General features: G+C 44.0%; 1 pseudogene; it reads left to right on the forward strand.

Moving 5' to 3' along the window:
• LOC137545267 (ubiquitin carboxyl-terminal hydrolase 16-like) overlaps positions 1 to 6,279 on the forward strand; it is a 47,452-nt pseudogene extending 41,173 nt beyond the window's left edge.
• The last annotated feature ends 3,620 nt before the right edge of the window (positions 6,280 to 9,899 follow it).

Here is a 9,899-nt window from a genome sequence, read left to right on the forward strand (position 1 = left end):
GGTCATCTCGGGGTCAATTAACGGACTAGAATGTTATATAATGTAATGTAATGCAATTGATTGCTTCTGCTGTTGCTGACATCGATCCATTTCTCTATTATATGTCCCCTTTATATGTCTTTCTCCCGAGCTATATGTATGTGCCAAAAATAATTCCGGGCATGAGCAATCATGCTTGGCGAAATAAACGATTCTGATTCTGATTCCTTAGTTGTCTTTATCAGTTTACCCGCAAGGAGAACCTGGTTGGAAACAATCAGCTACTGTGCAATACCTGCACCCAGAGGCAGGCAAAGATGCTGAAACATAATAACAAAGGTAAGTAAGGCTAATAAAACACCTACCTTGATGCCATAAGGTTTCAGTGTTAGAGCTGGGTTTTCATGTGCAAGCTGTGATTAGTGACTGCCCTGACCTTTTCCAAAACAAGAAGAGGAAGGGATTATGATGACACTGCCCCACTGTCCATTGCCCTGTTAAAGTGACCCAGTAAAGACTCAAAAGAAAATTAACCAATCACGACCCTACATAATCGCAACATCTTCATACTTAAAAAGATAGAATTTTTGCATCTTCTTTTGACGAACGCCCTTAAAAACCTGCATCACATTTATAAATGTTCCCAGCTCTCAGTAATGAAAAGAAGAGAAATCTTGCACCGTTCTGATGCTCCGTCACATGATCAGTTGTCAGGTAGTCATCACATGGGCTATAGCGTAGGTTTTAACTGCAGGTGTCCAGCATTTTTAAAAGCCATCTGAACCCAATCCTCTTGGGACAACCCTGGGTTGTCAGACAGGGCTTTGGAGTCGGAGTCCAGGAGTCGGGGCAATTTTCTGCACCCGGAGTCAGAGTTGGAGTCGGAGTCGTTGATTTCATAAACTGAGGAGTCAGGAGTCTGAGTCGGATGATTTTGTACAAAATCCACAGCCCTGTTAAGTATTAGACTAAGGAGTCGGAGTCGAGGAGTCGGAGTCTGAGCCATTTTGGGTACCCGGAGTCGGAATTGGAGTCGGAGTCGTGGTTTCATAAACTGAGGAGTCGGAGTTGGAGTCGGAAGATTTTTGTACCGACTCCATAGCCCTGTTGTTAGGTAGTCATCACATGATCTGTGAGATAGGTTTTGACTGCAGGTGTCCAGGATCTTTAAAGCTCCCTAAATCCACCCTCTCAGTACAGCTCTGGGTTACTGTGTGTAACATAAAGTCTGTAAATCCTATCTTCATATGTAAAATGGCGTGAAGGAGCACCCAATGACGCCCAGAAATGTGTGCCACAACCCGCACCCTAGTACCACTAGGGTCATATAGCAACGGATCCAACAAAGGGAAGTCACCATAAGCAGTAATTATAGCTCTTTAGACTTTATTTGTAAAAGTACAATGTGAAAATAAAACAAACATGACAGCAGCGACAGACTGCTGTTTCAACCTTTTATAGGTGCACCTTACTGACTATTGCAGCTTGAGAAAGACCTATGGAGGCTGAAACAGCAATCTGTCACTGCTGTCATTTTTGTTACACAGTTGTGTGCAACTAAAGTCTAAAGAGCTATATTTACTGCTTTGGTGTAGACAATTTATTGTCCGTCGGAGGGGGGTTGCTGTGTCCTGCATAAAATAAAACAATTACCATGCCCTGCTTTTGGGGAAGATTTATGGGAGGGGCCTTCCCAGACTACCACTCAGCCTAGCAGAGCCATATGAGAGGGGCGTGTCCCAGACCCCCTGCCTCCCTAGGAAGGCATGAAGATTGTTGTGTTTGGGTGAGAAGAGTGCAGAGGTCGTCATGTGATCCCCAAGTGAATGCGGTTTACATGTTTTCTTCTTTTAAACCTAGTAGTGTATGAGTGTTTATAGCGAGGGAATTGAATAACTTATAATTCCTGTCAACATTTAACTTTTTTTGATTCACACAATTCTTCAAACTCCCTTTTGTTTTCAGTGGAGAAGAAGTTTGTCTACACTAATGGCAAGAAGCAGATGTTGGTGTCGGCTCCGCCTCCCATCCTGACTCTCCATTTAAAGAGATTCCAACAGGTATATTTTTCTTGCATTTCGTATATTGCAAGACTATGATAAAGAGTCGGCAGCATCTACTAATGTGTTGTGTATCAGCATTTTCTCTTCTTTTCTGTCTGCTCTGTCTGGACCTATCCGCAAACCTTCCTACATTCTCGCCTATGGGTGTCTTAGACTTTTGAGGGGATGTGATGTGACCCCACTCTCTGATTAGAGTGCCACTCTTCTTTGCGCTAGGATTAGGCTTGCACTTTAAAAATGAGATGAATAAGAGTAGGCTGACAGTCAGAGTAGCTGGGGTCCCTTCTGCATGTAACCCAGAATCCCCCATGCTGATCCCAAAATGCCCCCTACACACTCAACACACTCAACACACACACAGCACACACACACTCAGCACACACACACACTCAGCACACACACACACACACTCCACACACACACACACACTCCACACACACCACACACACACACACACACACACTCAGCACACACACAGACACACTCCACACACACACACACTCCACACACACACACACTCAACACACACACTCAACACACACACTCTGAACACACACACACACTTCCTCCCTACTATGTCACTCCTATTGTAGCCTTGTAACCAGGTGATCTCCACCACCAGTAATCAGAATGGTAGGAGTAGATTAGTGACTGTAAAGGTGCGTACACACGCACTACAAGAGGCAACGACTGGTCCACCGGACCCTCCTACTGGGTGGTCTTTTAGCCGACAGTGCTGAGCGGATCGTTCAGAAACAGCCTTATCAGTCCACCGACAGCGTTGGCTAAGAGACCACCTAGCGGGAGGGTCCGGAGGACCCGTCGTTGCCTCTTGTAGTGCGTGTGTATGCACCTTAACAGTCATGTGAGCCCCCACCCACAACTCTCTTGAGCATGCTCCTCTGGTGGGAGCGTTCTGAGCTTGCACAGCTCACAAAGACTTAAACTGGGCAGGTGCACAATACTCCCAGCCACTGGAGTGCGATCAAGAGGGGCGCAAGCATGTGTAGAAGCCCGCAACCACAGCTATGATCCGTGATATTTCAGAGAGGTTCGCGGCACACTGGAGGGCAGCAGAACTGCAGTGCTGGACTAGATAGACTTCTAGGGGCTGGATGAAGCCACAGGTAAGTTGAGTTTAGAAGGTGAATGTCCTTTCTATAGTGTGGTGCCCAAAACTGTATCCCCTCCTGCAGATGTGGCCTCACAAGTGAGTTATACAGAGGGAGTAGAATACTAGCACTTCGAGATTTTATTTCCCATTTTATGCATCCCCGATTTTTATTTGCTTTTAGTTACTGCTTAGAATTTTATATGATTACTTAACTTGTTATCAACCAGTATTCCCAAGTCTGATGTTCCTAGCTGTATGCCATTTATTTTATATGGTGCTTTACCATTGGTACATCCAAGGGGCATGACTTTAAATTTATCAGCATTACATTTTTATCTGTCATGTTGTTAAGATCCTGTTGTAACATTTCACTATCCATCTTGGTGTTTATAATTCTGCATCATTTTGTATTATCTGCAAAGTTGGCTACATGGCTCTGTATTTAGTTTATTGAATCATTCAACAATACATTAAAAAGAATTGGACCGAGTCCTGACCCTTGTGGTACCCCACTGCTAACCAATTCCCATTTTGAGTTCCGTTTACCCCGTCTGTAATGTGCTCTGCCATCTTTTTTTTTTATAGGCAGACTGCAGGTGCCGCATATTGAAGTGCCCACGTTCAGTTGCTTTATTGCTAAGATTTATTTCCTTTCATTTGTAGAATGGTTTCAGTCTTCACAAGATCAATAAGCACATAAAGTTCCCAGAAGTGATAGACTTGGCTCCCTTCTGTACAGCAAAGTGTAAGGTAAGTAGCCGTTAAGGTCCTTTAGTAAAATAACTGGTTCCAATTGGAACTGCCATTAATAAATGTGAGGGGACCTTCAACACCACTTGTCATCAACTTCAAATTACACTAATTAGCATGAGAAAGAGGGAACAATCCACTTGTCCTTCATACCAGGCACACTCAAAGTGGCAAGGGGGAAACACAGGATCAGTATTGTGCAGTAGTAGAAGTAAACGGCCACAGTTTGCATACATGATTAGTCCTTCCAACATCAATACACAGTTGTGGACATACCAGATCAATGTGAGGAGTCAAACAGTGGATGCTTCTTCCAAAAATATATAAAATGATTAAAAACCATTTAAAAGGGAGAGGTTTAGTTGGCTTACCTCCCCTGTAGATTTAAAAAGTAGCCAATATGACTCAATTTCAGTTCAAGAGTTTATTACACACAGTGAGAATTAAAGTCTTGAGTTTATATCAAGTCATATTGGCTATTTTGAAATCTACGGGAGTGGTCAACTATACCTCTCCTTTTCTTTTTTTAACTGTTTTTTAATAATGTTATGTTTTTGGTTTCCTCCATCCACCAATTACTATTGTCTACACCTATGTTGGTATGTTGCATTTTTAGTGTAGCTGTAGTAGCTTTTAGCGTAGCTTTAGCCCTCAGGACGACCTACCTAACCAGGAGTGCCACCTCTGAGGACTCTCGCAAGCTTGAGTGGGTTTGGTAATTCATATGTAAGCCTAATTAGTGCTTGCAGTTTCATCACAACCAGAAATTTGTGAGTTACTCTCTTAACCTCATATATCCTGGTGTTTGCAGATTGCAATATTGGCTCCTGGTTTTTGTCTCCCTTGTGTTTTATCCGTTCACGAATTACCTTGGTCCACCACCCTCCAGTTGGAGCCAAGATTACCCTCAAGCCCTGTCCTGCGAATCGGATCAATTCGGCTCCAGGACTGAAATATCTGCAATCGGGTGCCCAGCTGGTCTTTTTTTTCAACCAAAATAACTATGTAACTATAGAATTTAATGGTTAAAAAAAAAAAGAATTTAATGGCTATACCACTATCGGTACTTTTGGCGCCCAAAACCAATTAGTCTTAGGCACCTTTTTAGAGGGGTTAAGGTTAGGCATTAGGTGAGGGGGCTTAGGCTAGGTACTACCGGGGGGAAGGGGGGTATTTAAGGTTAGCCACCTTAACGGGAGGATTAAGGTTAGAATTGGTTAGCCAATATTTTACTCATAGTGGCTTATCTCGGCACCCAGCTGATGCAACATGACAATAATATGTACTCCTCTGCTGTAGGTGCCTCTGGAAGGGATGAGCGGAGTGGCAGGCCAGTGGGTGTGAACTGAGTTTGGATTGCCATATTGCAATTAAAAATGACAGAGCCAGTCATGACTTGGCTCTGTGTTAATGATGGTGCATCGGGGGGTTCTCAGGTTTAAATAATTACCTAATCCAACGTCATCAGGTCACAGGTGACTCTCCACCCTCCTCCACGGGAACGCAGTCGCGGCCATGTTTTTGCAGACTGCCAAAGCTCTAGGGACACCTCCGCTTGCGTTGCTGCAGCCCACCCCCAGCTCAGCAGCTACCAGTCAGGCAGTGGCTGCCAAGCTGGGTCAGGCCGCAATAATGCAGATGGGAGTGGCCGGAGACTCTACAGCAATTGTGAAAGAAAATGACCAGGGCCACATCTCTGAGAGGGGCAAATCAGCCACCTGCCTGGGGGGATGGTGCCAGAACAGGTAAGTATTTAACTCCATCTCTATCATGACAGGCTCTATCATTTTGACCTGTGGTACTTTTTAACCCTGTAATATATAGAACTGAACTGCAGACATTTTTGAAAGTGTCATTTCCCTGTAGAAGAACAAGCCCAGTAGGTCAGATAGAGTTCAGTTTTACAGGATAATCCTTGCCCTTGTTCTTCTTGCAGAACATCTGTGATGGAGAGTCCAGCTTGCTATACTCCTTATATGGTGTGATTGAGCACAGCGGCACCATGCGCTCTGGACACTACACCACCTACGTGAAGTCACGAGTTCCGAACCCTCGTCTGTGTGACCTTCTGCTGCGGGGAGCGCTTCCCGAGGGTGAGACAAGTTCAGGGATAGCTCCATGTACTCTCCCATCACTCCATCAGTACTCACATTAATTCACGTTTTCTGTCTTTGCAGCACCGAGTTCAGAGCCTATGAAGGGCCACTGGTTCTACATCAGCGACAGCCATGTACAAGCCGTGCCAGTCACTAAAGTCCTCAATGCCCAGGCCTACCTCCTGTTTTATGAGAGGATACTGTAACTGGAGGAGACTCCTATCCGCCACAATCTCCATTGCCAAGGAATAATATTTATTTTCGTTAAACTTCCAAAGTGCACCTGTCATTTCATGCTGTAAAGAGGGTGGCTTGGGAAGGGCAGAAGCTGCCTTTTTTCCAGAATTTGTAGGAAAGTTCAATGCAATAGAAAATATTGGAAATCTTAAGTAAAAAAATGCAGTTTAACTTACCTGGAGCTTCTTGCAACCCCCTCCAGACATCCTGGGCATGCACCGCCTTCCACAACCCTCCAGCCAGCAGTGGCGACCTGTGCAAAGCTGGCCAGCCACGCGCCTTTTCATTTCTACTGAGCATGCGCAGAACACTCCCAGCAACAGCAGCACAATCGGGGCGTGTGCAGCTCGGGGGCTGTGCATGCACAGTAGCCAGCAACTGCCTGCGACCGACCAGCTTTGAGGGGGTCGCCACTGCTGGCTGGAAGGGTTACGGAACGATGGCGCGGGCACAGGATGACTGCAGGGGGGCTGCAAGAAGCCCCAGGTAAGTTAAACTGTTCTTGTTTTTCTAATTAAGTTACTCTTTAAATTAAGACTTTTCTAAAGTCATTAAAACAATCTAGGTTATCAGATGAAGGGTAAGAGATTTGCATCTGTCCACAGTTCAGCTTTAGAATAGGTGTGCTTATTCTATAGGAAAGCCTGGCCAGTGGCGGTATGAAAGCTTTACGTAGCAGTGTGCACTACTTGGCACCCCCGCTAGTGTGAGCTGGCCATAATGCTGGTGTAAGAGTAGACAACACACTATGGCTTCACTCTCCTGTGTACTTCCTGCACTGGAAGCCCCTCCCCCATCCTTGTCCAATCCTGGCTACCAAAGACTGCAAACTAGACAACAAGCACAACTTTTCCTACAACTTTTTCCAAAAGAAAAAAATCTATTGTGCTGCAAGTAAAAAAAAAATATATTGGCTTTTAATGTTGGTGTTTAAATTTGACATAATGAATTCAGAATACATGAGCACTGCCGATCACCATGCTCCAGTATTGCTAAAGTAAGGAACAAGCAGGCAGGGTCAGGGGGAGGACACTACTCGCACTTCACAATGTGTTTCGTGTAACTCCGATACTTCCTCCTCCTGGCTTGAGAAGGAGGAAGCAGTGAAGTACTGAAATGGTGCTGAAGCGTGGCGGTTGGCAGTATTTGTGTGTTCTGAATTCAATATGCTGAATTCAAACATCAATGCTATTGGCTTTTTGACACAGAATAGAGAGGGTCTCTTTGCGGTGTTAGTTTTGTTGGGAAACTTTGGTTCCACTTAGTGTTTTACAACCTTTGGTAGAAAATTTACAGATAGAAATTTCTGCTCTAACAAAGAAGCAGCAACGTCATAAACTTTACAGAAAAACATTTCCTTGTTACAGCTTAGAACTCCTACTGATATTCTGCAGAGTGGTTGCTTTCTGGTTTGCTGGGAGCACAGAAAGGGTTAACCTCAGGTGTTTACATATTAGCTCAGAACTTAGCACAGTTGGCAGAGAGCAGGCAGCTCAAATTACACTAGCTCATTACTTGCTGAGAAGGGAGAATCAGACAAGATCTTCTCTTTAAACGCACACAGATTTCTCTGTGTTTCCCTTCTCCTGTGCAAGAGTTCAGGTTCGCTTTAAAAACATCTTCCTTCAAAATCGTAAAGATGTTCCCTCTGCATCACCTTCCCGAAAAATGAATGCATGCGGCCTACGGAGTGCCTGGATACCTGTCCATCTGCTGTGTAATTAGGTGTGTGTAATCTATATGGATGTAATAAACACCCAAACTGCTGCTGGAGGTACTGAACTGCTGTACACGTGCCTGGCCACACGGTAATTAGTGTGTGAGGAAGGCAGCTGAGGAGATAATATCTCTACTACTATAATGGAGGCCTCTGAGGGGACCCTGTGAATTTTTCACCAAAGGTAGCAACACACTTCAAAGTAAACTCTCAAGGAGAGTTATTTTTTGTGAATGCCTCATTCATCTACACTTTGTGGAGTTCTCCTTTAACGGGAACCTTAACTGGGAAGGATATGGATTTTTCCTTTTAAAATAATACCAGTTGCCTGGCAGCCCTTCTGATCTCTTTAGCTGCAGTAGTGGCTGAATCACACACCTGAAACAAGCATGCAGCTAATCCAGTCTGACTTCAGTCAGAGCACCTGATCTGCATGCTTGTTGAGGGGCTGTGGCTAAAAGTATTAGAGACACAGGATCAGCCGGACAGCCAGGCAACTGGTATTATTTTAAAAGGAAAAATTCATATCCTTCTCAGTTTAGGTTCCATTTAAGGCCCATTTCCAGTGAGCGTGAACTCTCATTGCGAAACTTCACATTAGTACTGCATCAAATGCAACTTGAATGGAATAGTTTCCATTGGCGGTTTTTGTGGTCCTTTTTTTGTACCATGCAGATAGTCAGTTACGCTAGAGGAATAGGAACATTTTCATGTGAAAAAAAAGAAAAAAAAAATAATGCACGCAAGAGGTCAAATGTAGAAAGGAGGCTGGCACCACCAGAAGTAGAAAAGTAAAAATTAGCTCTTTATTGATCAGTCATAAAATGACAGCATGGTCAAAAATAAGGCTTTGCCGCCAAAGCCTTATTTTTGACCATGCTGTCATTTTATGACTGATCAATAAAGAGCTAATTTTTACTTTTCTACTTCTGGTGGTGCCAGCCTCCTTTCTACATTTGACTACTGAGGATTCTGAGGATACAGGGATCCAAGGCTTGGGCACACAACAGTTCCTTCCTATGGATGAGTGCTCCTCCAACTTCTGTTTTTGATCTGCACGCAAGAGGTAATATCCCTGTGGAAATGGGGCCTTAATGTACCACTATCATGAAAAAGTAGGCAGTTAAAATCTGACAGAACCGGTTTTGGGCCATCCCATCTTTTCATGGGGGGACTGGCCAAATTACCAGGACCTGTAGCGGAAGATCCAGGCGGCAGAGGACGATGGTGAGGGAACGATTAGCCTGAAGGGGGCTGGAGGAAGCCCCAGGTATGTATATTTTTTTTCTTTATCTCAGGTATACTTTAATCTCCATACTTCTTGAGAAAAACACTATGTTTGTTATTGTAATAAGTATTTAATATATTATTAGTAAGTTAATAAATATGAAAGTACAATTTTTACTGCTAAGATAAGTGTCTACTTGCCCTCCCCACCCCTGCACAAGTGACAGGTGCACTTCAAGCAATCTCTGCCCGTTCTACACTGGAGGAAATTACTCTGTGCCTAAATCTCTCCTCATTTCATACTGCAGTCAGCCAGCTCCTAACAGACCAGTATTTCTGAATAACAGCCCAGCAAAATGGCTTCCTCCATTGCCTGTGGAAAGGTGCACTTTTAGGAACTGCCTATTTTTTTTGGGGGGGCGGCGGGAGAGAGGAGGGGAATGTATGAAATCTGTATATATATAAAAAGCACAGCTATAAGCATTTTATTTTCAGGGACCATTTGGGATGTCTCTGTATTACCAGACATCAGTACTTATGCAATAAAAAATATGCAATTATCGGTACAATAAATGTCTATTTATGATGTTTTATACAGAGAGGTGTAAAAAAAACGATTGATCTTGCCGTGAATGTCAGCTTTGCTAAGATAATGGGGTCGGTTCATAAAGCATTACCGCATGCGCTAATGCTGAAAACAGCTGACTTTTCTGAGC

Source organism: Hyperolius riggenbachi, chromosome 2, assembly GCF_040937935.1.
Source record: "Hyperolius riggenbachi isolate aHypRig1 chromosome 2, aHypRig1.pri, whole genome shotgun sequence".
Taxonomy (NCBI): domain Eukaryota; kingdom Metazoa; phylum Chordata; class Amphibia; order Anura; family Hyperoliidae; genus Hyperolius; species Hyperolius riggenbachi.